The sequence below is a fragment of the Suricata suricatta genome, chromosome 6 (assembly GCF_006229205.1).
Source record: "Suricata suricatta isolate VVHF042 chromosome 6, meerkat_22Aug2017_6uvM2_HiC, whole genome shotgun sequence".
In the NCBI taxonomy this organism is placed as follows: Eukaryota; Metazoa; Chordata; class Mammalia; order Carnivora; family Herpestidae; genus Suricata; species Suricata suricatta.
Genome location: NC_043705.1, coordinates 42836573 through 42854883, shown reverse-complemented (window position 1 = coordinate 42854883; position 18311 = coordinate 42836573). Strand labels below are relative to the sequence as shown.

Genomic DNA, 18311 nt, shown 5'->3' with positions numbered 1-18311 from the left:
AGGGAATTCTATGGATAGTTTTTTGAGGAATCTCCACACTGTTTTCCAGAGCGGCTGCACCAGTTTACATTCCCATCAACAGTGCAGGAGGGTGCCCATCTCTCCACACCCTTGCCAGCATCTATAGTCTCTTGATTTGTTCATTTTAGCCACTCTGACTGGCATGAACAACACGTTTTCTTTTAATTAATTAATTAATTAATTAATTAGTTTTGTAAATGTTTTTATTTTTGAGAGCTGGAGAGAGACAGTGTGAGCAGGGGAGGGTCAGAGAGAGAGGGAGACACAGAATCCGAAGCAGGCTCCAGGGTCTGAGCTAGCTGTCAGCACAGAGCCCGATGTGGGGCTTGAGCCCATAAATCGTGAGATCATGATCTGAGCCGGATGCTTAACCGACTGAGCCACCCAGGCGCACCAACACGTTTTCTTTTAAAAGGTACTTGTGTTGGGTGCCTGGCTGGCACAGTCGGTTGGGTATCCCACTTCAGATCAGTTATGATCTCATGGACTGGTCTGTAGGTTTGCCCCCACATTGGGCTCTGTGTTGACAGCTCAGAGCCTGGAGCCTGCTTCAGATTCTTTGTCTCCCCACTCCTTGCCCCTCCCCCTGCTCACGCTCGCTCCTCTCTCTCAAAAATAAACATTATTAAGAAAAGGTCATGTGTGTATCCATGTGTATTTTAATCAACTGTGTTAGCCAAGTAAATAATAAAGATTGAAATAATCAGTTTGTTATGTTTGTCCAAAAGAGATGCTTTTACATTCTTTCACATATAAAATTAACAAAATTCTCAAGTGTCCATCAATTGATAAATGAATAAAGATGTGATGTATACATACACACACGCACACGTGAATATTATTCACTCATAAAAAACAATGAAATCTTGCCATTGGCATTAACACAGATGGAGATGGAGAGTATAAATGCTAAAGTGAAATAAATCAGTCAGAGAAAGACAAATATATGATTTAACTCATATGTGGAATTTAAGAAACGAAACAATGAACAAAAGAGGGGAGAAAGAAAAGGAAGGAAGGAAGAAAAAGAAAGAAAGAAAGAAAGAAAGAAAGAAAGAAAGAAAGAAAGAGAGAAAGAAAGAAAGGAAGAAAGTTAGAAAGGAAGAAAGAAAGAAAGAGTTTCTTAACTAAAAAGAACGAACTGATGGTTATCAGGAAGGACGTGGGTGGGGATACGGGTGAAACAGGTGCCCATCACCTGGGGACTGAAGAGAACACTTATCATGATGAGCACTAAGTAATGCACAGAACTGGTAAGTCACTATATTGTACACCTGAAACTAACATAACAGTGTATGTTAACTATATAGGAATTAAAATTAAAAACTTAATAAAATTAAAATAAAAATAGTAAGCTTCTTCAATGACAGAATCTGGTATTTTAAATATCAAATAATTTTTACCAACAGAAAATTAAAATTGCCATAACCAATTATTTAAGCCACCAGTATTTAAAAATTACATTTCTATATTTTTAAATGCCAATTAAAAATAAAATGTGATCAGTTAAAATGGAATAAACCCACTCTTGCTTATCTCTCTCCAAAAGTACAAAAAAGCAGCACCTTGAGGGCTACAAAAAGTAAATAAACAAGCAGACTTTAGGAAGTAAGCCATGTGAGGCTGATTACATGTTACTTTTTTTTGCCTCTTTTGTCTACCTGCATTAGAGAGAAGATTAGTCCCCTTTAGAGAACTTTGTAGAAGGCACATACAGCAAAAATGAGAGAAATATCATCAAGTTGGTGAGAGAACTGGGAAAAGGGGACCCTCCTCACAATCAAGAGCTGAAGAGGAAGACCCCTAAAAACCATATACCAACAGACCCAAGTCCTGTGCACTGGACAGACCCAAAGCAACAGAGACAAGGCTTTGAAAATTTTACTGATACTGTCACTCAAAGAAGGAAAAACAGAACTTATAGTCTAAATCTACCCTGGTTGTTAACTGTATGCTTCAAAAAAACAAAAAACAAAAACAAAAACAATTCTCCAGACAGTTTTAGTAAGACACAGATTTTTACAACATAGTATGCAAAATGTCCAGGATCCAAAATTACTTGGCTTACAAAGAAACAGGAAAATGTGATCAATTCTCAAGGGAAAAAACAATCAACAGATGCCAACCAAGACAAACCATATGTGAGAATGATCAGAGAGACTTTATAGCAACTATTACAACTATGCTCCATGAGAGGAAGGTAAACACTATTGAAATGAGTAAAAGACAAACTATTTAAAAAACCTAAATGGGAATTTTAGAACTGAAAAAAATATCTAAAATAAAAAATTCACTAGATAGGATCAATGGCAAAATGGATATGACAAAGGGAAAAGCTAGTGAGTGTGAAAATGGAAATGATCTCATCTGAAGAACAGAGAAAATCAATCAGAAGAAAATGGACCAAACCTTAAAGACAAGTGGGAAAACATCAAAAGGAGTAATATTCGTACTGGAGTCCCAGAAGATGAGAAATAGATACAGAAAACTGTGGACAAATAAGGACTAAAAACTTTCAAATTTGGGAAAATATATGAATTTACATAATGATAAAGCTCAACTAACCACAAAACGGGTAAACTCAAAGAAAGCCATGCCCAAACACATCATAATCAAATCAATGAAAACCAAAGATAGAGAAAAAAAAATCTTGAAAGAATAATAAAACACCTTATATAGAAGAATGACTCAAATAATTAGAGACTTCTCATCAGAAGTCGTAGGAGTTAGAGGACAATGAAACAGTATCTAGTGTCAACCTAGAATTCTAAATCCAGCAACAGTATTGCTCAGGAATGATGGTGACATAAAGGTTTTCTCACATCAGGGAAAACTAACATCATTTGTTGCTAAAAGACCTGTTATAGAAGAAATGCTAGAGAAAGATCTTCAGGCTAAAGAAAAATAATACCAAAGGGAAAGTGAAGTTTTAAGAACAAAGAAAGAACAATAATATTAATAAATATCTGACTAAATATAACAAACTGCTCTTGTCTTTTGAAGTTCTTTAAACTAAGTTTGACTACTGAAAAAAGAAATTTGAATATTGCCTTGTGTCATTTTAAATGTATGTAGATGGAATACACATTAAAAAAACTGTAACATAAATAAGGGAGAGTAAAGGGACCTATAAGGTTGTTAGACTCTACATTCTACCTAAAGTGGCAAAATATTAACTCAAAATAGACTGTTTAAGGCTAGGCATGTTTAATACCAAAACCATAAATATATACAAAGAGATACAAACAAAAATGACAATACATTAAATGAAATACTATAAAAGGTTAGAACAGTCCAAGGAAGGACAAGAGAAAGCAGGAGAGGAAACAAGGAATTAAAAAAAAAAAAAGGATACACAGAAAACAAATAATTAAATGGTAGATTTAATTCAACTACATCAATATTTACATTAAATCCAAATGCTCTAAACATACAAATTAAAAGAGATGGTAAAATCATATTAAAAAGCAAGACTCAACTCTATACTATGTATAAGAAAGATACTTTAAATAGAATGACAGAGATTAAATGGAAAAAGGTATTCTGTGCAAAACTTTCAAAATAAAGTTTAAGTGGCCATATAAAATATCAGACAAAGCAGACTTCAGAACAAGAATAAAACATCAAAATTTGTGACCTATAGCAGAAAGAGGGAAATATATAAAATTAAAATACTTAAACTGGATAAAAGATATGATTCAAAGCAATAATCTAAAATTTTGTTTCTGTTTACTTTTTAGAGAGAGAGATCCAGAACACAACCATGAAAAGGGCAAAGAGAGTGGGAGACAGAGAATCAGAAGCAGGCTCCAGGCTCTGAACTGTCAGCACAGAGCCTGACACAGGACTCGAACCCATGAATCAGGAGATGATGTCCTGAGCCAAAGTCTGATCCTCAACTGAATGGGCAACTGAGACACCCCAAAGCAATAATCTAAATAACCACCTTAAGAAAATGAGAAAGCAAAAGCCAGCAAGCAGAAGGAAGGAAGTAACATCAGAAATCAGTTAAATTGAAAAGTGCACCCCCCGAATTCAGTGAAACCAAAAACTGGTTCTTTAAAAAGATTAATAAAATCAGGGGCACCTGGGTGGTTCAGTCAGGCAAGCATCCTACTTCAGCTGGGGTCATGATTTCATGGTTCATGGGTTCAAGCCCCACGTCAGGCTCTGTGCTGACAGCTCACAGCCTGGAGTCTGCGTCAGATTCTGTGTCTCCTTCTCTCTCTGTTCCACCCTCACTCATGTTTTGTTTCTCTCTCTCTCAAAAATAAAGATTTAAAAAATTTTAATAAAAATATAAAAAGATTAATAAAATCAATAAACCTATAATGAGACTAAAAAAAAGAAAGACAAGTTATCAGTATCAGGAATAAAAGAGGGCTTATCTGTACAGGTCCTACAGAGGCATTAAAGGCTTGTAATGAAATTCTATGAACAACTTTATGCCTGTAAATTCTACTACTTAAATAAAATTTAAAAAATACCTTGAAACTCACAAACTACCAAAGTTCACTCAACAAGTAATAACCTCAATAGTAATAAATTTATCAAAGAAATTAAATCTGCAATTCAAACTCTCTAACAATGTAGGTTCAGATGTTTCCTTGGAAAATTATACCAAATATTTAAGAAAGAAAGAATAATAATTCTACACAATATTTTCCTGAAAACAGAGAAGGAAATGGTCTCCCAACTCATTTTAAGAGCCCAGCATTACTCTGATATCAAAACTGGACAAAGATACAAGTAAATACAATTACAGATGAATATCCATCATGAACACAGAAGTAAAACATCTCAACAAAATATTAGAAGGTATAATTAAGAAATATACAAGAAGGAAAATAAAGCACAATCAAGTATGATTTATCCTAGTAATGTAATGTTGGCTTAACATTAAAAAATCAATCAGCGTAACTCACTATATTAATAGACTAAGGAGGGAAAAAAGACTATCGCTAGCAGATGTAGAAAAAGTAATTTTTTCCAACAAAAAATGCAATTGACAAAATTCAACAGTCCTTCATAATAAACAAAACTCTCCAAAGTAGGAAAAGAGGATAACCTGATAAAGGCATCTGTGAAAGAAATCCTACACGAACATCCTAATGTCAAAAGACTGAAAGTTTATGCTAAAATTGAAAAATTATAGGTAAACATTTAACAAAAAAAAGAACCATTTATATTAGTACCAAAAAAACCCTGTAAGATATTTAGTTATAAATCTTACAAAACAGGTGCGAAGTCTCAATATTAAAAGCAAAATATTAACAAAAGAAATTAATCTTAAAAAGGAGCAAGTTACCATTTTTATACGTTAGAAACCTTAACAATGTTATCAATTCTCTCCAAACTTATCTATATGCTCAACACAACCCCACTCAAAAGACAAGCAGGCGTGTGTGTACATGAGACAAGAACAGACACTGAATAACCAAAGCAATTTTAAAGAAGGACAAATTGGTAAGACTTACAGTAGCTGATTTTGAGACTTCATATGCTTACAGTAATCAAGACAATGCACAACTGGTGGAAGATACACAGATCAATGGTACAGATCAGAAAGCTCAGATATAGACCTACACAAATATGGTCAATTTGAGGTTCAAAGTCAATTCAATGGAGAAAAGATAAATGTTTGCAACAACTGGTGCAAAAGGCAGATATTCTTGTGAAAAAAGTGAACTTAAATCCATACCAAAAACTGTATTAAAGAATTAGCCCAATTAAATTTTTTAAAACAAACTCAAAATAGATCATACATCTAAATATAAAGACTTACCATAAAACTTGTTAGGGGGGAAAGAAAACCCTTATGACCTTGGGTGAGACAAAGATAAAGTTGATATAATATCAAATGCAAGATCCATAAAAAATGAAATTGACAAAGCAAATATCAAAATTTAAAACTTTTGCTCTACTGTTAGGAGAATGAAAAGATATGCCACAGACTGAGAGAAAATATGTGCAGATCATACATTTGACAGAAGATTTGCATCCAGAATATGAAAAAGGCCTCACAAAACTTGTCAAGAAAATGAACAACCCCATAAAAATGGACAAAAAATTTCAAAAGACACTTCATCAAGGAAGATCTATAGAATCATTTATAATGGGATATTGCAGATGAAAATGTGTTCAACATCATTAATCATTAGGAAAATGCAAATTAAAACCACACAAAATACCACTACACACCTATTATAAAATAAAATCAGAAAAAAGAAATTTAAAACCTGACAATACCAACTGCTAGCAAAATGTGGAGCAACTGGAATGCTCAAAAGGTGCAAAATGGGGGCACCTGGGTGGCTCAGTCGGTTAAGCATCTGACTTCAGCTCAGGTCATGATCTCATGACTCGTGGGTTCGAGCCCTCCATCGGGCAGAGCCTGGAGCCTGCTTCAGATCCTGTGTCTCCCTCTCTGTCTGCCCCTCCCCTACTCATGCACTGTTTCTGTCTCAATAATAAATTAAAACATAAAAGAAAAGGTGCAAAATGATACAGCCACTCTGGAAACTAGTTCAGCAGTTTCTCATGAAGTGAAACATATATTTAATTACCTCATAAGCGAGCAATCCACCACTAGAAATTTGCCAAAGGAAACTGAAAATCTATGTTCACATAAAAACTTACACAAGAATGTTTACACCAGCTTTATTCATAAATGCAGGAGATTGGAAACAACCTAAATGGCTTTCAACTGGTGAATGAATAAACAAACTAGTGCATTCATACAACTGATTACTACTCAGCAATATGAAACAAACCCTTGACATACACACAACATCTCAAATGCCATTATGCTACATGAAGGAAGCCAGAATCAAAAGGGTATGTGTATGTACCCTCTTTATTGTTTAGTTTATATGACATATTAGAAACGGTAAAACTAAAAGAACTGAGAATGAATCACCAATACAAGGGACTGAATCAGCAATGGAAAGGACACATGGGGACAGTGTGAGGGAATTTTGGAGAGGATATAATCATGTCATATTTTGACTGTCGTCACTGTTGCAGGAAATGTATTTGTCCAAACTCAAAACTGTAGATCAAAAAATTCAGATGTATTTTTTAAAATAATTACAATAGGCATTTATTTAAAAGTCATACATTTCCAGTCCAAAGAGTTCTAATTTGTCCATTTCAGGTTTAACTAACTTCCTAACAATACTTGGAAAGCAGCTGCAACCACAGATTCCAACTACATGATTCCTTCTTTGCCCATTTCTTTTTCTCTTTCCTGAATAATCTCTTTCAGATATGGTTTGGGGGTAGAACTTATCCTCCTGTTTTGTCCACTGCTCTTCAGGCAAAATCTGCTGCCTCATGGTCAGGTACAGCGTTCCCTTAATGTGATTATCCTGTCATTGTAAAGTTTCCCAGGAAGCTTTCTAATACTTGTTTTCCATCATCATTCTCACATACTGTATCACCTTGTAACAACCCCAGCTTATTGAACCCTGCAGCACTGTAATACCATTTTCAATATCCCTAAGCCACCACTTTGGTGCTACAATGGCAAGCCTCCACTACAGGATGACCCAAGACCACAGGCATAGGTGTACGTACTTATATAGTAAGTATTTGCAGTACATATTTTACAGTAAGAATTTTACTATATGCAAATTACAAACAGCTGCTACATAATATCTGTACCAAGCAATACTGTCTACTGGAACTCCAAAGATTTAAGTATGAGTGCAATCTCAGCAGGAATTCTCTAATGAGCCAATGGACACTGAATAAATCACCACCTATTAAAACTATGACTTTCCCAGGGCACCTGGGTGGCTCAGTTGGCTAAGCCTCTGACTTCGGCTCAGGTCATGATCTCACTGATTGTGGGTTTGAGCCCTGTGTCGGGCTCTGTGCTAACAGCTTAGAGCCTGGAGCCTGCTTCTGATTCTGGGTCTTACTCTCTCTTTGCCCCTCCCCCACTCACCGTCTCTCTCTTTCTCTCTCTCTCAAAATTGATAAATGTTAAAAAAAAAAAAAAAAAAAAAAAAAAACAACTATACCTTTCTCGTGCCCAGAAACAGGACAATCAGCTCCAAATGAAACATGGTCACCCAGCATCAAATGAAATATGCCACAAAGCAAGGGACAAATCAAAATGGTACCTAAAGAACCTGTAAGCTGCAGCCTTTTCTACTGAACTCCAATGGAAAATGAGATACAACTTTACCAGGTTTTATGCTGTGGACCCTAGCAACACGAACAAAGTTAAATGTAAGTAATTAAATAAAAGCTATATATTCAATCAAAAATTGCCATTAATATTATTAGGCTACAGTGAATTAAAAAAAACTTCCAAATCATTAATATTATTAGGCTACAGTGAATTTAAAAAACTTCCAAATTATCTTTAGAAAAAATAAAATCATAGTATTCAAGTAGTGCTTAAAAATTAAGACTCAAGTTTTTCTTCCAAGATGTTTTTTTTTTTAATGTCTTTTATTTATTTTTGAGAGACAGAGAGAGACAGCGTGAGCAGGGGAGGGTCAGAGAGAGAGGGAGACACAGAATCTGAAGCAGACTTCTGACTCTGAGCTAGCTGTCAGCACAGAGCCCAACGCGGGGCTCGAACCCACAAACCGTGAGATCATGACCCGAGGCGAAGCTGGACACTCAACCAACTGAGCCACCCAGGCGCCCCCAAGATGTTTTTATCATATAATTCTACTAACCTTAAATGGGTATTAGACAAAACAAAAATCAAGAATTTTCCCTGAAAGATGTGCTGTGACTAATAGTTTCATTATCAGGTTTAAGTTAGTGTATTAACAAGGTCGTGTGTAAAAGGGCAACCAAGAAAATTAATATTGACAAATAATGTGATGTAAATGTTTTTCTAAAATGAGTGATTTATCTTGATTGTGTTCATTATAATTCAGAATTCTGCATTTTAATCCATAACTGTGTGAACTGTAATTTATTTTGAAAATCAGCATGAAACATGCACCACCATGCCAATTAAAAGCTAGGCTAGAGCTAACTTTAAATTAAATGTAGAAATTATATTATTAAGGGATATATGTTGTCCCAAATGCACTGTTTTCACATTTAATCTCTTTTGAAAGAAGAGATTAAAACATAAACATAATACAAGGTTTTAAAAGAGGAATTACTAACCAAATTACCAAGCACTAGTTCTTTTGAAGTTAACTCAAAATTAGAAAAATATTAACCAATACATATAGTGCTGAAGGACTTATTTGCTATGAAGGAGTTGATAACTGACAGTAGACCAGTGAGTTTCACCTTCACTTGCGGAGAAGTAAGAGTCTGTAAGAAGATAAAATGATTTTGATGATGTAATACTACTTTTCTTTAAAAATGTCCTTTAGAGGAGCACTTGGCTGGCCTAGTTGGTAAAGCATGCAACTCCTGATCTCGGGGTTTTAAATTCAAGTGCCGTAGGGTGTAGAGATTACTTAAAAATAAAATCTTTAAGAAAAATATTTTTTCTTAATGTTCTTTTTCGGGCACCTGGGTGGCTCAGTCAGTTGAGTGTCTGACTCTTGATTTCAGCTCAGTCATGATCCCAGGGTCATGGGATTGAGCCTTGTGTCAGGCTCTGTGCTGAACATGGAGCCTGCTTAAGATACCCTCTATCGCTCTCTCTCTCAAATTAAAAAAAAAAAATGTTCTTTCTAGGAAATAGGAAAATACCAAAGATAAATTTAATTAAATAATCATTATTATCATTGACACTCGCCAGTTCTTGGATGTCTACTATGTGCTACAGGCACCAATATGGGGCTTTACAAAAACTTTCTCATTAACTTATAGCTCTAATATTCTGTGATCAGAATTAATATTTCCACTAAAAAGATGAGGAAAATAAACTCAAATAGATCATGGTCCTTAAAAACAAAATTCTAGGTATTCTTGATATTTTAAATGATGATTTCTATGATTTGAGGAAAATAGAAATCCATCCTAGATTTTTGTGCTTACATTTCTCTAATTAGAAAATTTCCATTCTGCAGAATGAAAAAAAGAATTTAAAGCCAAGCCTTTATTAATTTACCTCTAACATTCTTTTATTGCTCACCTCCCCAAAAAGAGGTTTCATTTTGAAAGGATGTTTTTAATGTTAGATTCAAGTTCAGAGCTATAATAGATATGGTCTTTTATTTTAACAGTCACCAAGACAAAAGCTGTAATTAGCCTTAATAACCAAATTAACCAAATTGAGTAAGTCATCCTCCAAATTTTATTAATTCAGAGTTCTACTTTGGGGATTTATCTACTTCCCCTCAAACACATGCCTAAAACATTTTGTAGTTTTAAAATAAAGCTCTTTGATAATTAAACACTTCATTCTGCTGTCCCTCAGAAGTATTAACCCTTTTAAGGACTCAACCAAAAAAATACAACACAGAACTCTGTGAGAACTTAGCATTTCCAGCACCTACCAGATGACCTGACATCTATAAAGGCCTGACTGGTTCTTTCACACAAAGGATGCTTAATTATTTGCTATGAATTACAATGAAAACAAATTCAATACCTTTAAATTGCTTTCCTAGCTTCAATGCCTCAAAGTGTATGAAGGCAATTATCAAATCACTGATGTGTATATCTTTCAGTTTCTCAATTATCCACAGCACATTTTGGCTCTAGTCTAGCTTTTTCCCACCATCCAGCATGCTTTTACTCTTCTTTCCACAATACCACCTAGTCTGGACCCAAAAGATGCACTTCATCAAAAAGATGCACTATAACGTACAAGCCAAAGGAAACCAAAACTAGGAAGGCAACTCCCCTGGGAAGAAGAAAAAAAGCGTCTTTGCCCAAGGTGAACAGCTACAATCCACTCAGTGGTCCTAAGCCTGCTGACATCCCCTATCTGACCAAATCGCCAGCAAATGTGGGCAGACTCACACAGAGGCAGAAGATCAATCATCACAAAGGCCTTTTTGGTTACTTCGGCAATCCAATAATCGAGCCAGCGGACAAGCACCCATACTCCCAGAAAATGTGGGTGACAAGAATTAATGAATTCTATAGGCCCTGAAAGCCTGTCTTCTCCATCAAACATTTAGATGTACAAATCACTACCATTTTGCCCTACCTCACATATCCATTGTCTTATGTTGGCAACTAGAAGAAATGTTTGATCAACAAGCTCTGATCCGGGAAGGGCAAAATATGCTCCAGGCAAGCCTAACATTTAGTGTCTCTAAGGTGGCAGTTCCCTATTTAAACAACAGGGATAATAATTCCCATCTACCTTGTAGGGCTATTTAGACTTAATATATAAAGTGTTTGAAAAGTGCAGAGTTCTCTCAGCTCTGAAAGGTACAGTCCCTGCAAACCCGTGTAGAAGACTTCAATGTTGAAGAAATACGCTAAGGAGACTCAAAGGTTAAAACAGGATTGGAAGGCTCAGACTGCAAGTGATTCTGTGAATATCCATACAAATATTTTTATATTTAATAAAATAAAACAATTAAGAGAACATATTACATCAACAAAATATCACTGACATTAAATGCTTAAGCTAGGAATAATGGGTTCCTGTAAATTAAATCCCACCTGTGATTTTTAGCAGGAAACATCATTTAGTCTCCTCTGCCTCAGTTTCAATGATGTTTTAAATGTGTTTTTTTTCCTGCACGCATTGTTCTCTCCAGCTTCCCAGGGCCCATGGGGTGCACAGGGCCACTGAGAGGTCGGAGATGACTTGGGTAGTTTTGTCCTTACCTACTCGCATGGAAGAGGCATTTCTTGAATTCATCCCCATCCCTACAGCGTCATGTAACATTTTCTCTGCTCATGGTAACTTCATGACAATGGATAGACACAGAGTGCAGCACTGAAGAGTGCTACTCTTTCTTTAGGATCCCATTCCTCAGCATTTCTGCTGAAACTTACAGCTACCATGTGCTCTATCTCCTTTTTTAATTTTCAGTGCCCAGGGGTCCACAGTCTTCTACAGGAATACAAAATTAAAAGTTAGCTAAACTCCAATTCTTATTATCAGATGAGAAAAATCCAGAAGTCAAGCCACGTGAAAGTTGGTATAATGAAAATATGATGGCGAGGAAGAATTACTGTAAAAAAAAAAAAACTATTAAAAATGGAGATGGCAGACTATGTTAAGATCATGTTGCCCTATTTATTAATAATAAACATTCAATTGTGACAAACATCTGACTTAATCCAACATAAGGGAAAAACTGAAACACAGAACTTCATTTTCACACATTGTTATATCCCATCCTGCTGGAGAAATTTGGCATTTGGAAACTAACCCATGAGAAGCAGCAGGAAGCACTGTCAGATAGAAGTAAAAACCTACTCTAAACTTACTGGCTTAATACAGAACATACCATTGTATCTCATGATTCAGCAGAAGTGCCTTCCTCTTAGCCCTCCCCCTGCCTCAACTCGCCCACCCATCTGGACAGCAGAGGGTTTTCCAGAGCATGGCAGCTTCAGGAGAACCAGATTTCTTACACGAAAGCTCAGGGAGCCAAGACGGGACCTACGAGGCAGGAAGTAGACCTGCTAGTCACGTAAAAGTTTAGGCCCAGAAACTGGCCCAGCGTATGTTGTGCCATATTCTGTTGGTCAAATGTTTTTTAAAAACTGACCAAGTAAAAGGGGAGAAAACAAAAGCCCCAGGTCTCGATGAGAGAGTAGCAAATAATCTATGGCCATCTTTAACCTATCACAATTACCAGGAAGATTATAAACCTGCTAGATTACAAAATGGAAAAGTAAGGTATTTACCAATAAGTAGGAGAATGTTGTCAAACTTATCAAACCCAAAGAAACCACTGAACATATGAGAAGAGCTGCAAGTAAAGGAAAAAACAAAAACGTTGGCGTGCCTGGCTGGCTCACTGGGTTAAGCATCCGACTTGGTCTCAGGTCATGATCTCATGGTTCGTGAGTCTGACCCCTGCATCACTCATGCTCTGCACAGGTACTGCAGAGCCCGCCTGGGATTCTGTCTCTCTCTTTCTGTGATTCTGTCTCTCCCTCTCTCTCCCCTTGCCTTCTTGCACTTTCTCTATCTCAAAATAAATAAATAGACTTAAAAAAAAGGTCATTAAGAAAACTTAATAGCATAAAAGGTATCCCAACACACAGTGCAATATTAAGTGCTGGTTTATATGCTATTATTTTTATCCCTTCAAGGAAAATCCTAACAGTATCAGGTTATACATGTTAGGTTTCTAATTAGAGTCTACATTTAAAGTTTTAAAATGTCTGTCTTTAGGATACAAACCACTCTATCTAGTTCAGCTAACACAGTTCTAAAAGTAAGGCATCTTTACTTATCCACCTGACAATAATTGCTGCTGTTTATTGAATATTCACCTCGCACTAAACTGGTGCTAAGTATTTTACATACATGATCAGATTTCACCATCACAAAAACTCACTTTACAGATAAGGAAACTTACAGAATCATACTCCCCAAAAACCAATATTCTCAACACTTGGCTATTTAGCCTATGCCTACCTATGCAGTCAACAAGTACTTCTGTAAGTTAGGATTTGTATATGTAGTTATACACACATAAATCCCAAAATTAATCATTTTTGTCTCTTGACAGAATCATCATTTTATTTCTCATATTTTAGCAGTGTAACATAAAAGAGTTTATGACTGTCTAAAATTATGAAGAAACCTTAAAGGCACAGCTAAGAAATCCTGTACTTTATTTAACCGTGTATTCTCATGTACTTAGAACATGCCTCTCCCCTGCAGAGAAAACATCGCCATCAAAAACCTACACAGGTCCACCTAAAAAGAGCCTAATTAAACAAAAGAAAACTACATTTTTCAAGACTGACAGTCACAGCAAACAAGAAACTCCACTGTAGACTAAAACAACAGATAACAATTTAAGAATGATTATTCAAGTCAGAAGAAATCTGTTTTCTCTGAAAATATGATGTACTACGAGGTCTGCCTGAATACAGTCACATCAGCATTTCCAGGATAATGCGATTGCATGTAACTGAGTGTGTTCTCTGCCTGCAGGGTGTACTCTGTTGGGTGGAGCATTATGATTTGTGACTGAATAAAAACCAAGTTGGCCATACTCTCGTGGTACCCGCTCCAGTCAGTAACATTTGTTTTTAAAGTGTTTCTACTTCATGTTTGTTAATATGCAAATCAATTCAGTAATTAAAATAAAAGGTACACATTTTCCATAAAAGACACTTTGGCATTTTTTGATAAGCGGTTTCCAGATGACGCAATGTGTATAATGCTAAGGGGGCAGCACACAGGCACAGTGCCAAGTGGGGAGGAAGAGGCACAGAAGCGGGCAGCCAGCACCGCCTTCTCTAAAGCTGAGGAGAAAGGTTAGTGATTCCCTTTTCTCACGCCTCAAAGGCAGAGAATGAAGACTGTTATGTAGTTTGATTTCTATTTTTTAACAGCATGTTTATTCTTATGAAATAGTGACAGAGTAAAACAATTACTTGTGGTATTTCCCAGGGTTCCACAGTTATAAAACAATTCATAATATTTATCATATTTATTTTTGTTCTCAGAGGCTATTATGAGAGGCTAGAATTTCATGCATGACCCAATTAACTAATTATACTTATTTAGAGACCATGAAATGCCTAATTGCAGTCACAAATAGGAGATCACTGGTATAATTAGTTGTGCTACCAAAACTACAGTCACAAAATTTCTTGGGTCAGACCACACAAAAACTGTGACCCTAATTATAGTATTGTTCTCAGTACAATTCAGTCTTAATATATTAGTCACCAGTGCTTGAAATATAAGTTTAACTGGTAAAAACATTCTCCTTACTTTAAATTTGGTATGCTAGTTTCAAATGCCCTAAACCATTTCCAGGAAAATTTCACAATAATACCTCAGGTACACTGTAGAGAGAAAGTTTTTGGGATCATTTAAGTCAAGCAGGGCTACCTTTTTTTTTTTTAACTTTTTTAATGTTTATTTTTGAGAGAAAGAAAGAGCGTGCAGGAGCTGGGGAGGGACAGAGAAAAGAAAGCAGAGAGTCCAGAACTCCAGGCTCTGAGCTGTCAGCACAGAGCCCGACGTGAGACTCCAATTCACATACTGTGAGATCATGACCTGAGTCGAAGTCAGACACCCAACCAACAGAGCCACCCAGGTGCCTCAAGGAGGGCTAACTCTTAAGCAAAAGGGCACAAAAATCAATTATTATTTTAACCAGGCTCTGAGAAAAGACTGAATGAAATAACCATCTGTTTGCCATCAAAAAAGAAAACAAACCAGATATTCCAAAACAGTTAAGTGGGTAGACTTGATAATGTTTCCTACGGGCAAACCTGTGGCCCTCTTCTAATATGCAGTCTTCCTATTCCACCTGATTTGTCAGTGCTGTCAAGTCAACATGCAAGATTCACCAAAAAGAGCCTTCCTGAACTGACTGGGAATCTGGTTCTTTAGGAAGGGCCAGAGCCAGCTCTTCCACGACTCACCACCCTTCTTCTTTTTGAGGGAGGGAGGAAAGACAGAAAAAATCAGAAAGAGGAAAAGCCACAATGACAGATGACATCTCATTTTCATACATAAAAAGGCAGTCAGTGTTGTCAGTGAGGGAAGGAATATGAACTGTGGTAACCTGCAAGAGCATTTTCCACACGCTCTGCACTGGCTGCCTGACTAAGCTATCTTCACAAGCAGTTTCACAATTCGTTCAACAGTCCAAATTTATATAAATCTATTTCTGAAAAAAGACTCCCTAGATTTTCATGATGTCTCTCTCTTATAAGATTCCAATTGGGCCAGCTTTCCCAACACTGGCAAAAAGATCCTTGGAATGAGAAAAAAAAATGTAATGCATTATCTAATCATCTTACTTTAGGTCTAAGAATCCTCATTATGGTCATTTTACAGACAAGGAAACTAAAGTTCTCTCTAAAATAAGTGGCCTGTTCAAGGATACAAAGTTGGTAAATAGGGGGATCAGAATCCATACTTAAGAGACCATTTGACTTCAGTAAGTTTTCTTTGTATTCCAGGTAAAGGCTTTGAAAGCTACAACGGTCCTGGTAAGCTGTTATCTGTCCCCCTGAAATAGCAGGCTTGATTAGGTGTATTACATCTGACTGTTATAAACAGACACAGAAGACTGATTCAGAATATGAAATATATTAGATCCTCATATTTTTCTGAAACAGGCACTATGTTATATAACTTTACTTATTCAATTGTCTTGGGTGGTCTTGGGCTGCTTTTTATTTTTCCCTTATTCATTTTGTTTCCCAATTAGACTATAAGCTCCTAATGACAGTGCCTATCATAAAGCAATGTAAACAGCAGGTCATTGTGAATTTAAGGCAATCTACTGTCCACCAGCCATATCTACAGATAAGTGCTTCCCTGAGCTAGTAGGACAAAGGACTGCCTTTCACTTAACCGTGGAGAACAACAACTCAGGACAAAAGGTTATCAGGATTCCTCACAAAAAATAATCAAATTTACCAACAGTCATGATTATGGAATACTGACAAATACACTTTAGAACTAGACTTGTTAAGAAGCCCCAGAAAAAGGGATTGCAATATTCATACATAAGAGAACTTCAATTTTATTCATAAAAACAGTTTCTTAGGGGCGCCTGGGTGGCTCAGTCGGTTGGGCAGCTGGCTTCGGCTCAGGTCATGATCTCACGGTTCGTGGGTTCGAGCCCCACGTCGGGCTCTGTGCTGACAGCTAGCTCAGAGCCTGGAGCCTGATTCACATTCTGTATCTCCCTCTCTCTCTGATCCTCCCCTATTCCCACTGTCTCTCTCTGTCTCTCAAAAATAAATAAAGACTGTAAAAAAATTTTTTTAAAAAAACGTTTCTTAAAACTCTTTTCTACAGAGTTGAGAAAAAACCTCTGATGAGTGCTGAGTTCTTGGAGAACAGAATGTTTCATTTTGCTCTAATTCATTCTATTACTGAATTAAACTTTGATGTATTGGTCTTGACAAGTGCTTCATGCTGATTGTATTGTGTATGATAGTATAATCACTCCCCATGCATTTCCCACTGGCTGGCTGATTAATGCAATAGATTACCTGCAGCATTGATGGCAAGGGGGAATCATGGCCTTTCTGTACTCTGAACTGTTTGTATTTCAGTGTGCATGAGTGTGTGCGCACACTACATATGCATGCATCAGGCCTAAACAGGCACCCATGAATATCTACCTGTATTCCTGGCGTACACAGGACCTGTGGGCAGAGAAGGCAAGATAAACCAGCAGAAGAAAAAACTAAAGACACAGTGAAGATTAAGGCCTTTCAATCACTATTCTCAGTACATCAAAAATACTCAACTTTGTAAGGCTTCCAAATAGGGGTTAAACATTACACTTCAATGACTTCTTCACTATTTTATTGACAACTAAGTATTTTACTAAGCACCAACTATATGCCAAGCACATTTTTTTCACCTGTACAGGAAAACAACTTTTAAAAAAGTGTCATTTTCAGTATTTTAATTAGTAAACAAGAAGAGGAAAAGGGGGTGAGATTATCACATGAACACTAATACAGAGATGAAAAAGGATAGCTCTGGAATTAGTTTAAATGCTATCAAAAGACAGCAACTGACTAAATTATTAAGGACAGTGAGTGGCTTAAATGGTTTCAAAACAAACAAAAATCTCTCAGTCTAACTGGCGTACATAGGACCCTAACATTTAGCAAAATGCATCCTCTGTGTATGATCAGTATGTATGGTGAAGAGGTTACCAGTCATATGACCATCTTTAAATGTCTGTGTGCTGGAGAGTGGAGTGTCATGCTTTTCTGGTCTTGGCAACATTCTGAAACCATTATTCCTAAAAGGATTTTCTCCAAATTCCAAACTTACATTGGACCCAAGTGCCCTGTTTACAGTCCGCCCACCCAACTCCCTCAGCCTATGCTCACCCATAAAGAGAGACTGTGGCTTCCAATCTAAGCCATTTCAAGGTTGCTAATTACTTAAGTCTGATTCCTAATTGATAAATGGTCATGCTCTCCTCCAGGACTGCCCAAAACAATTTTGAAACTTACTAAGGGCTGGGAAGCACAACCTAGAGTCAAGAAAATAGAGCTGACATAGCTCAAATTCAAAGATTTGAATTTGAATTTCTATTTCAAAGGTTATCTTTGCAACAAGAAACAGAAAGAGGTGGGTGAGTTAGCCACATTTTGGACAATTACTACCACTACTCCTGGTTATTCATCTCTAGATCAGAGCCTGAGAAAATAACCTAGAACCAGTTACTAACTCATCCAAGCTATTTAATGTCAGAAGGCACCTGTAC

The 18311-nt window shown here is 36.5% G+C and overlaps 1 protein-coding gene across 1 annotated transcript in view; it reads right to left on the bottom strand.

The window, feature by feature from the left end:
* The window catches only part of ZSWIM6 (zinc finger SWIM-type containing 6), a 199820-nt gene that overhangs the window by 28683 nt on the left and 152826 nt on the right, over nucleotides 1–18311 (bottom strand). The window lies entirely within an intron of this gene.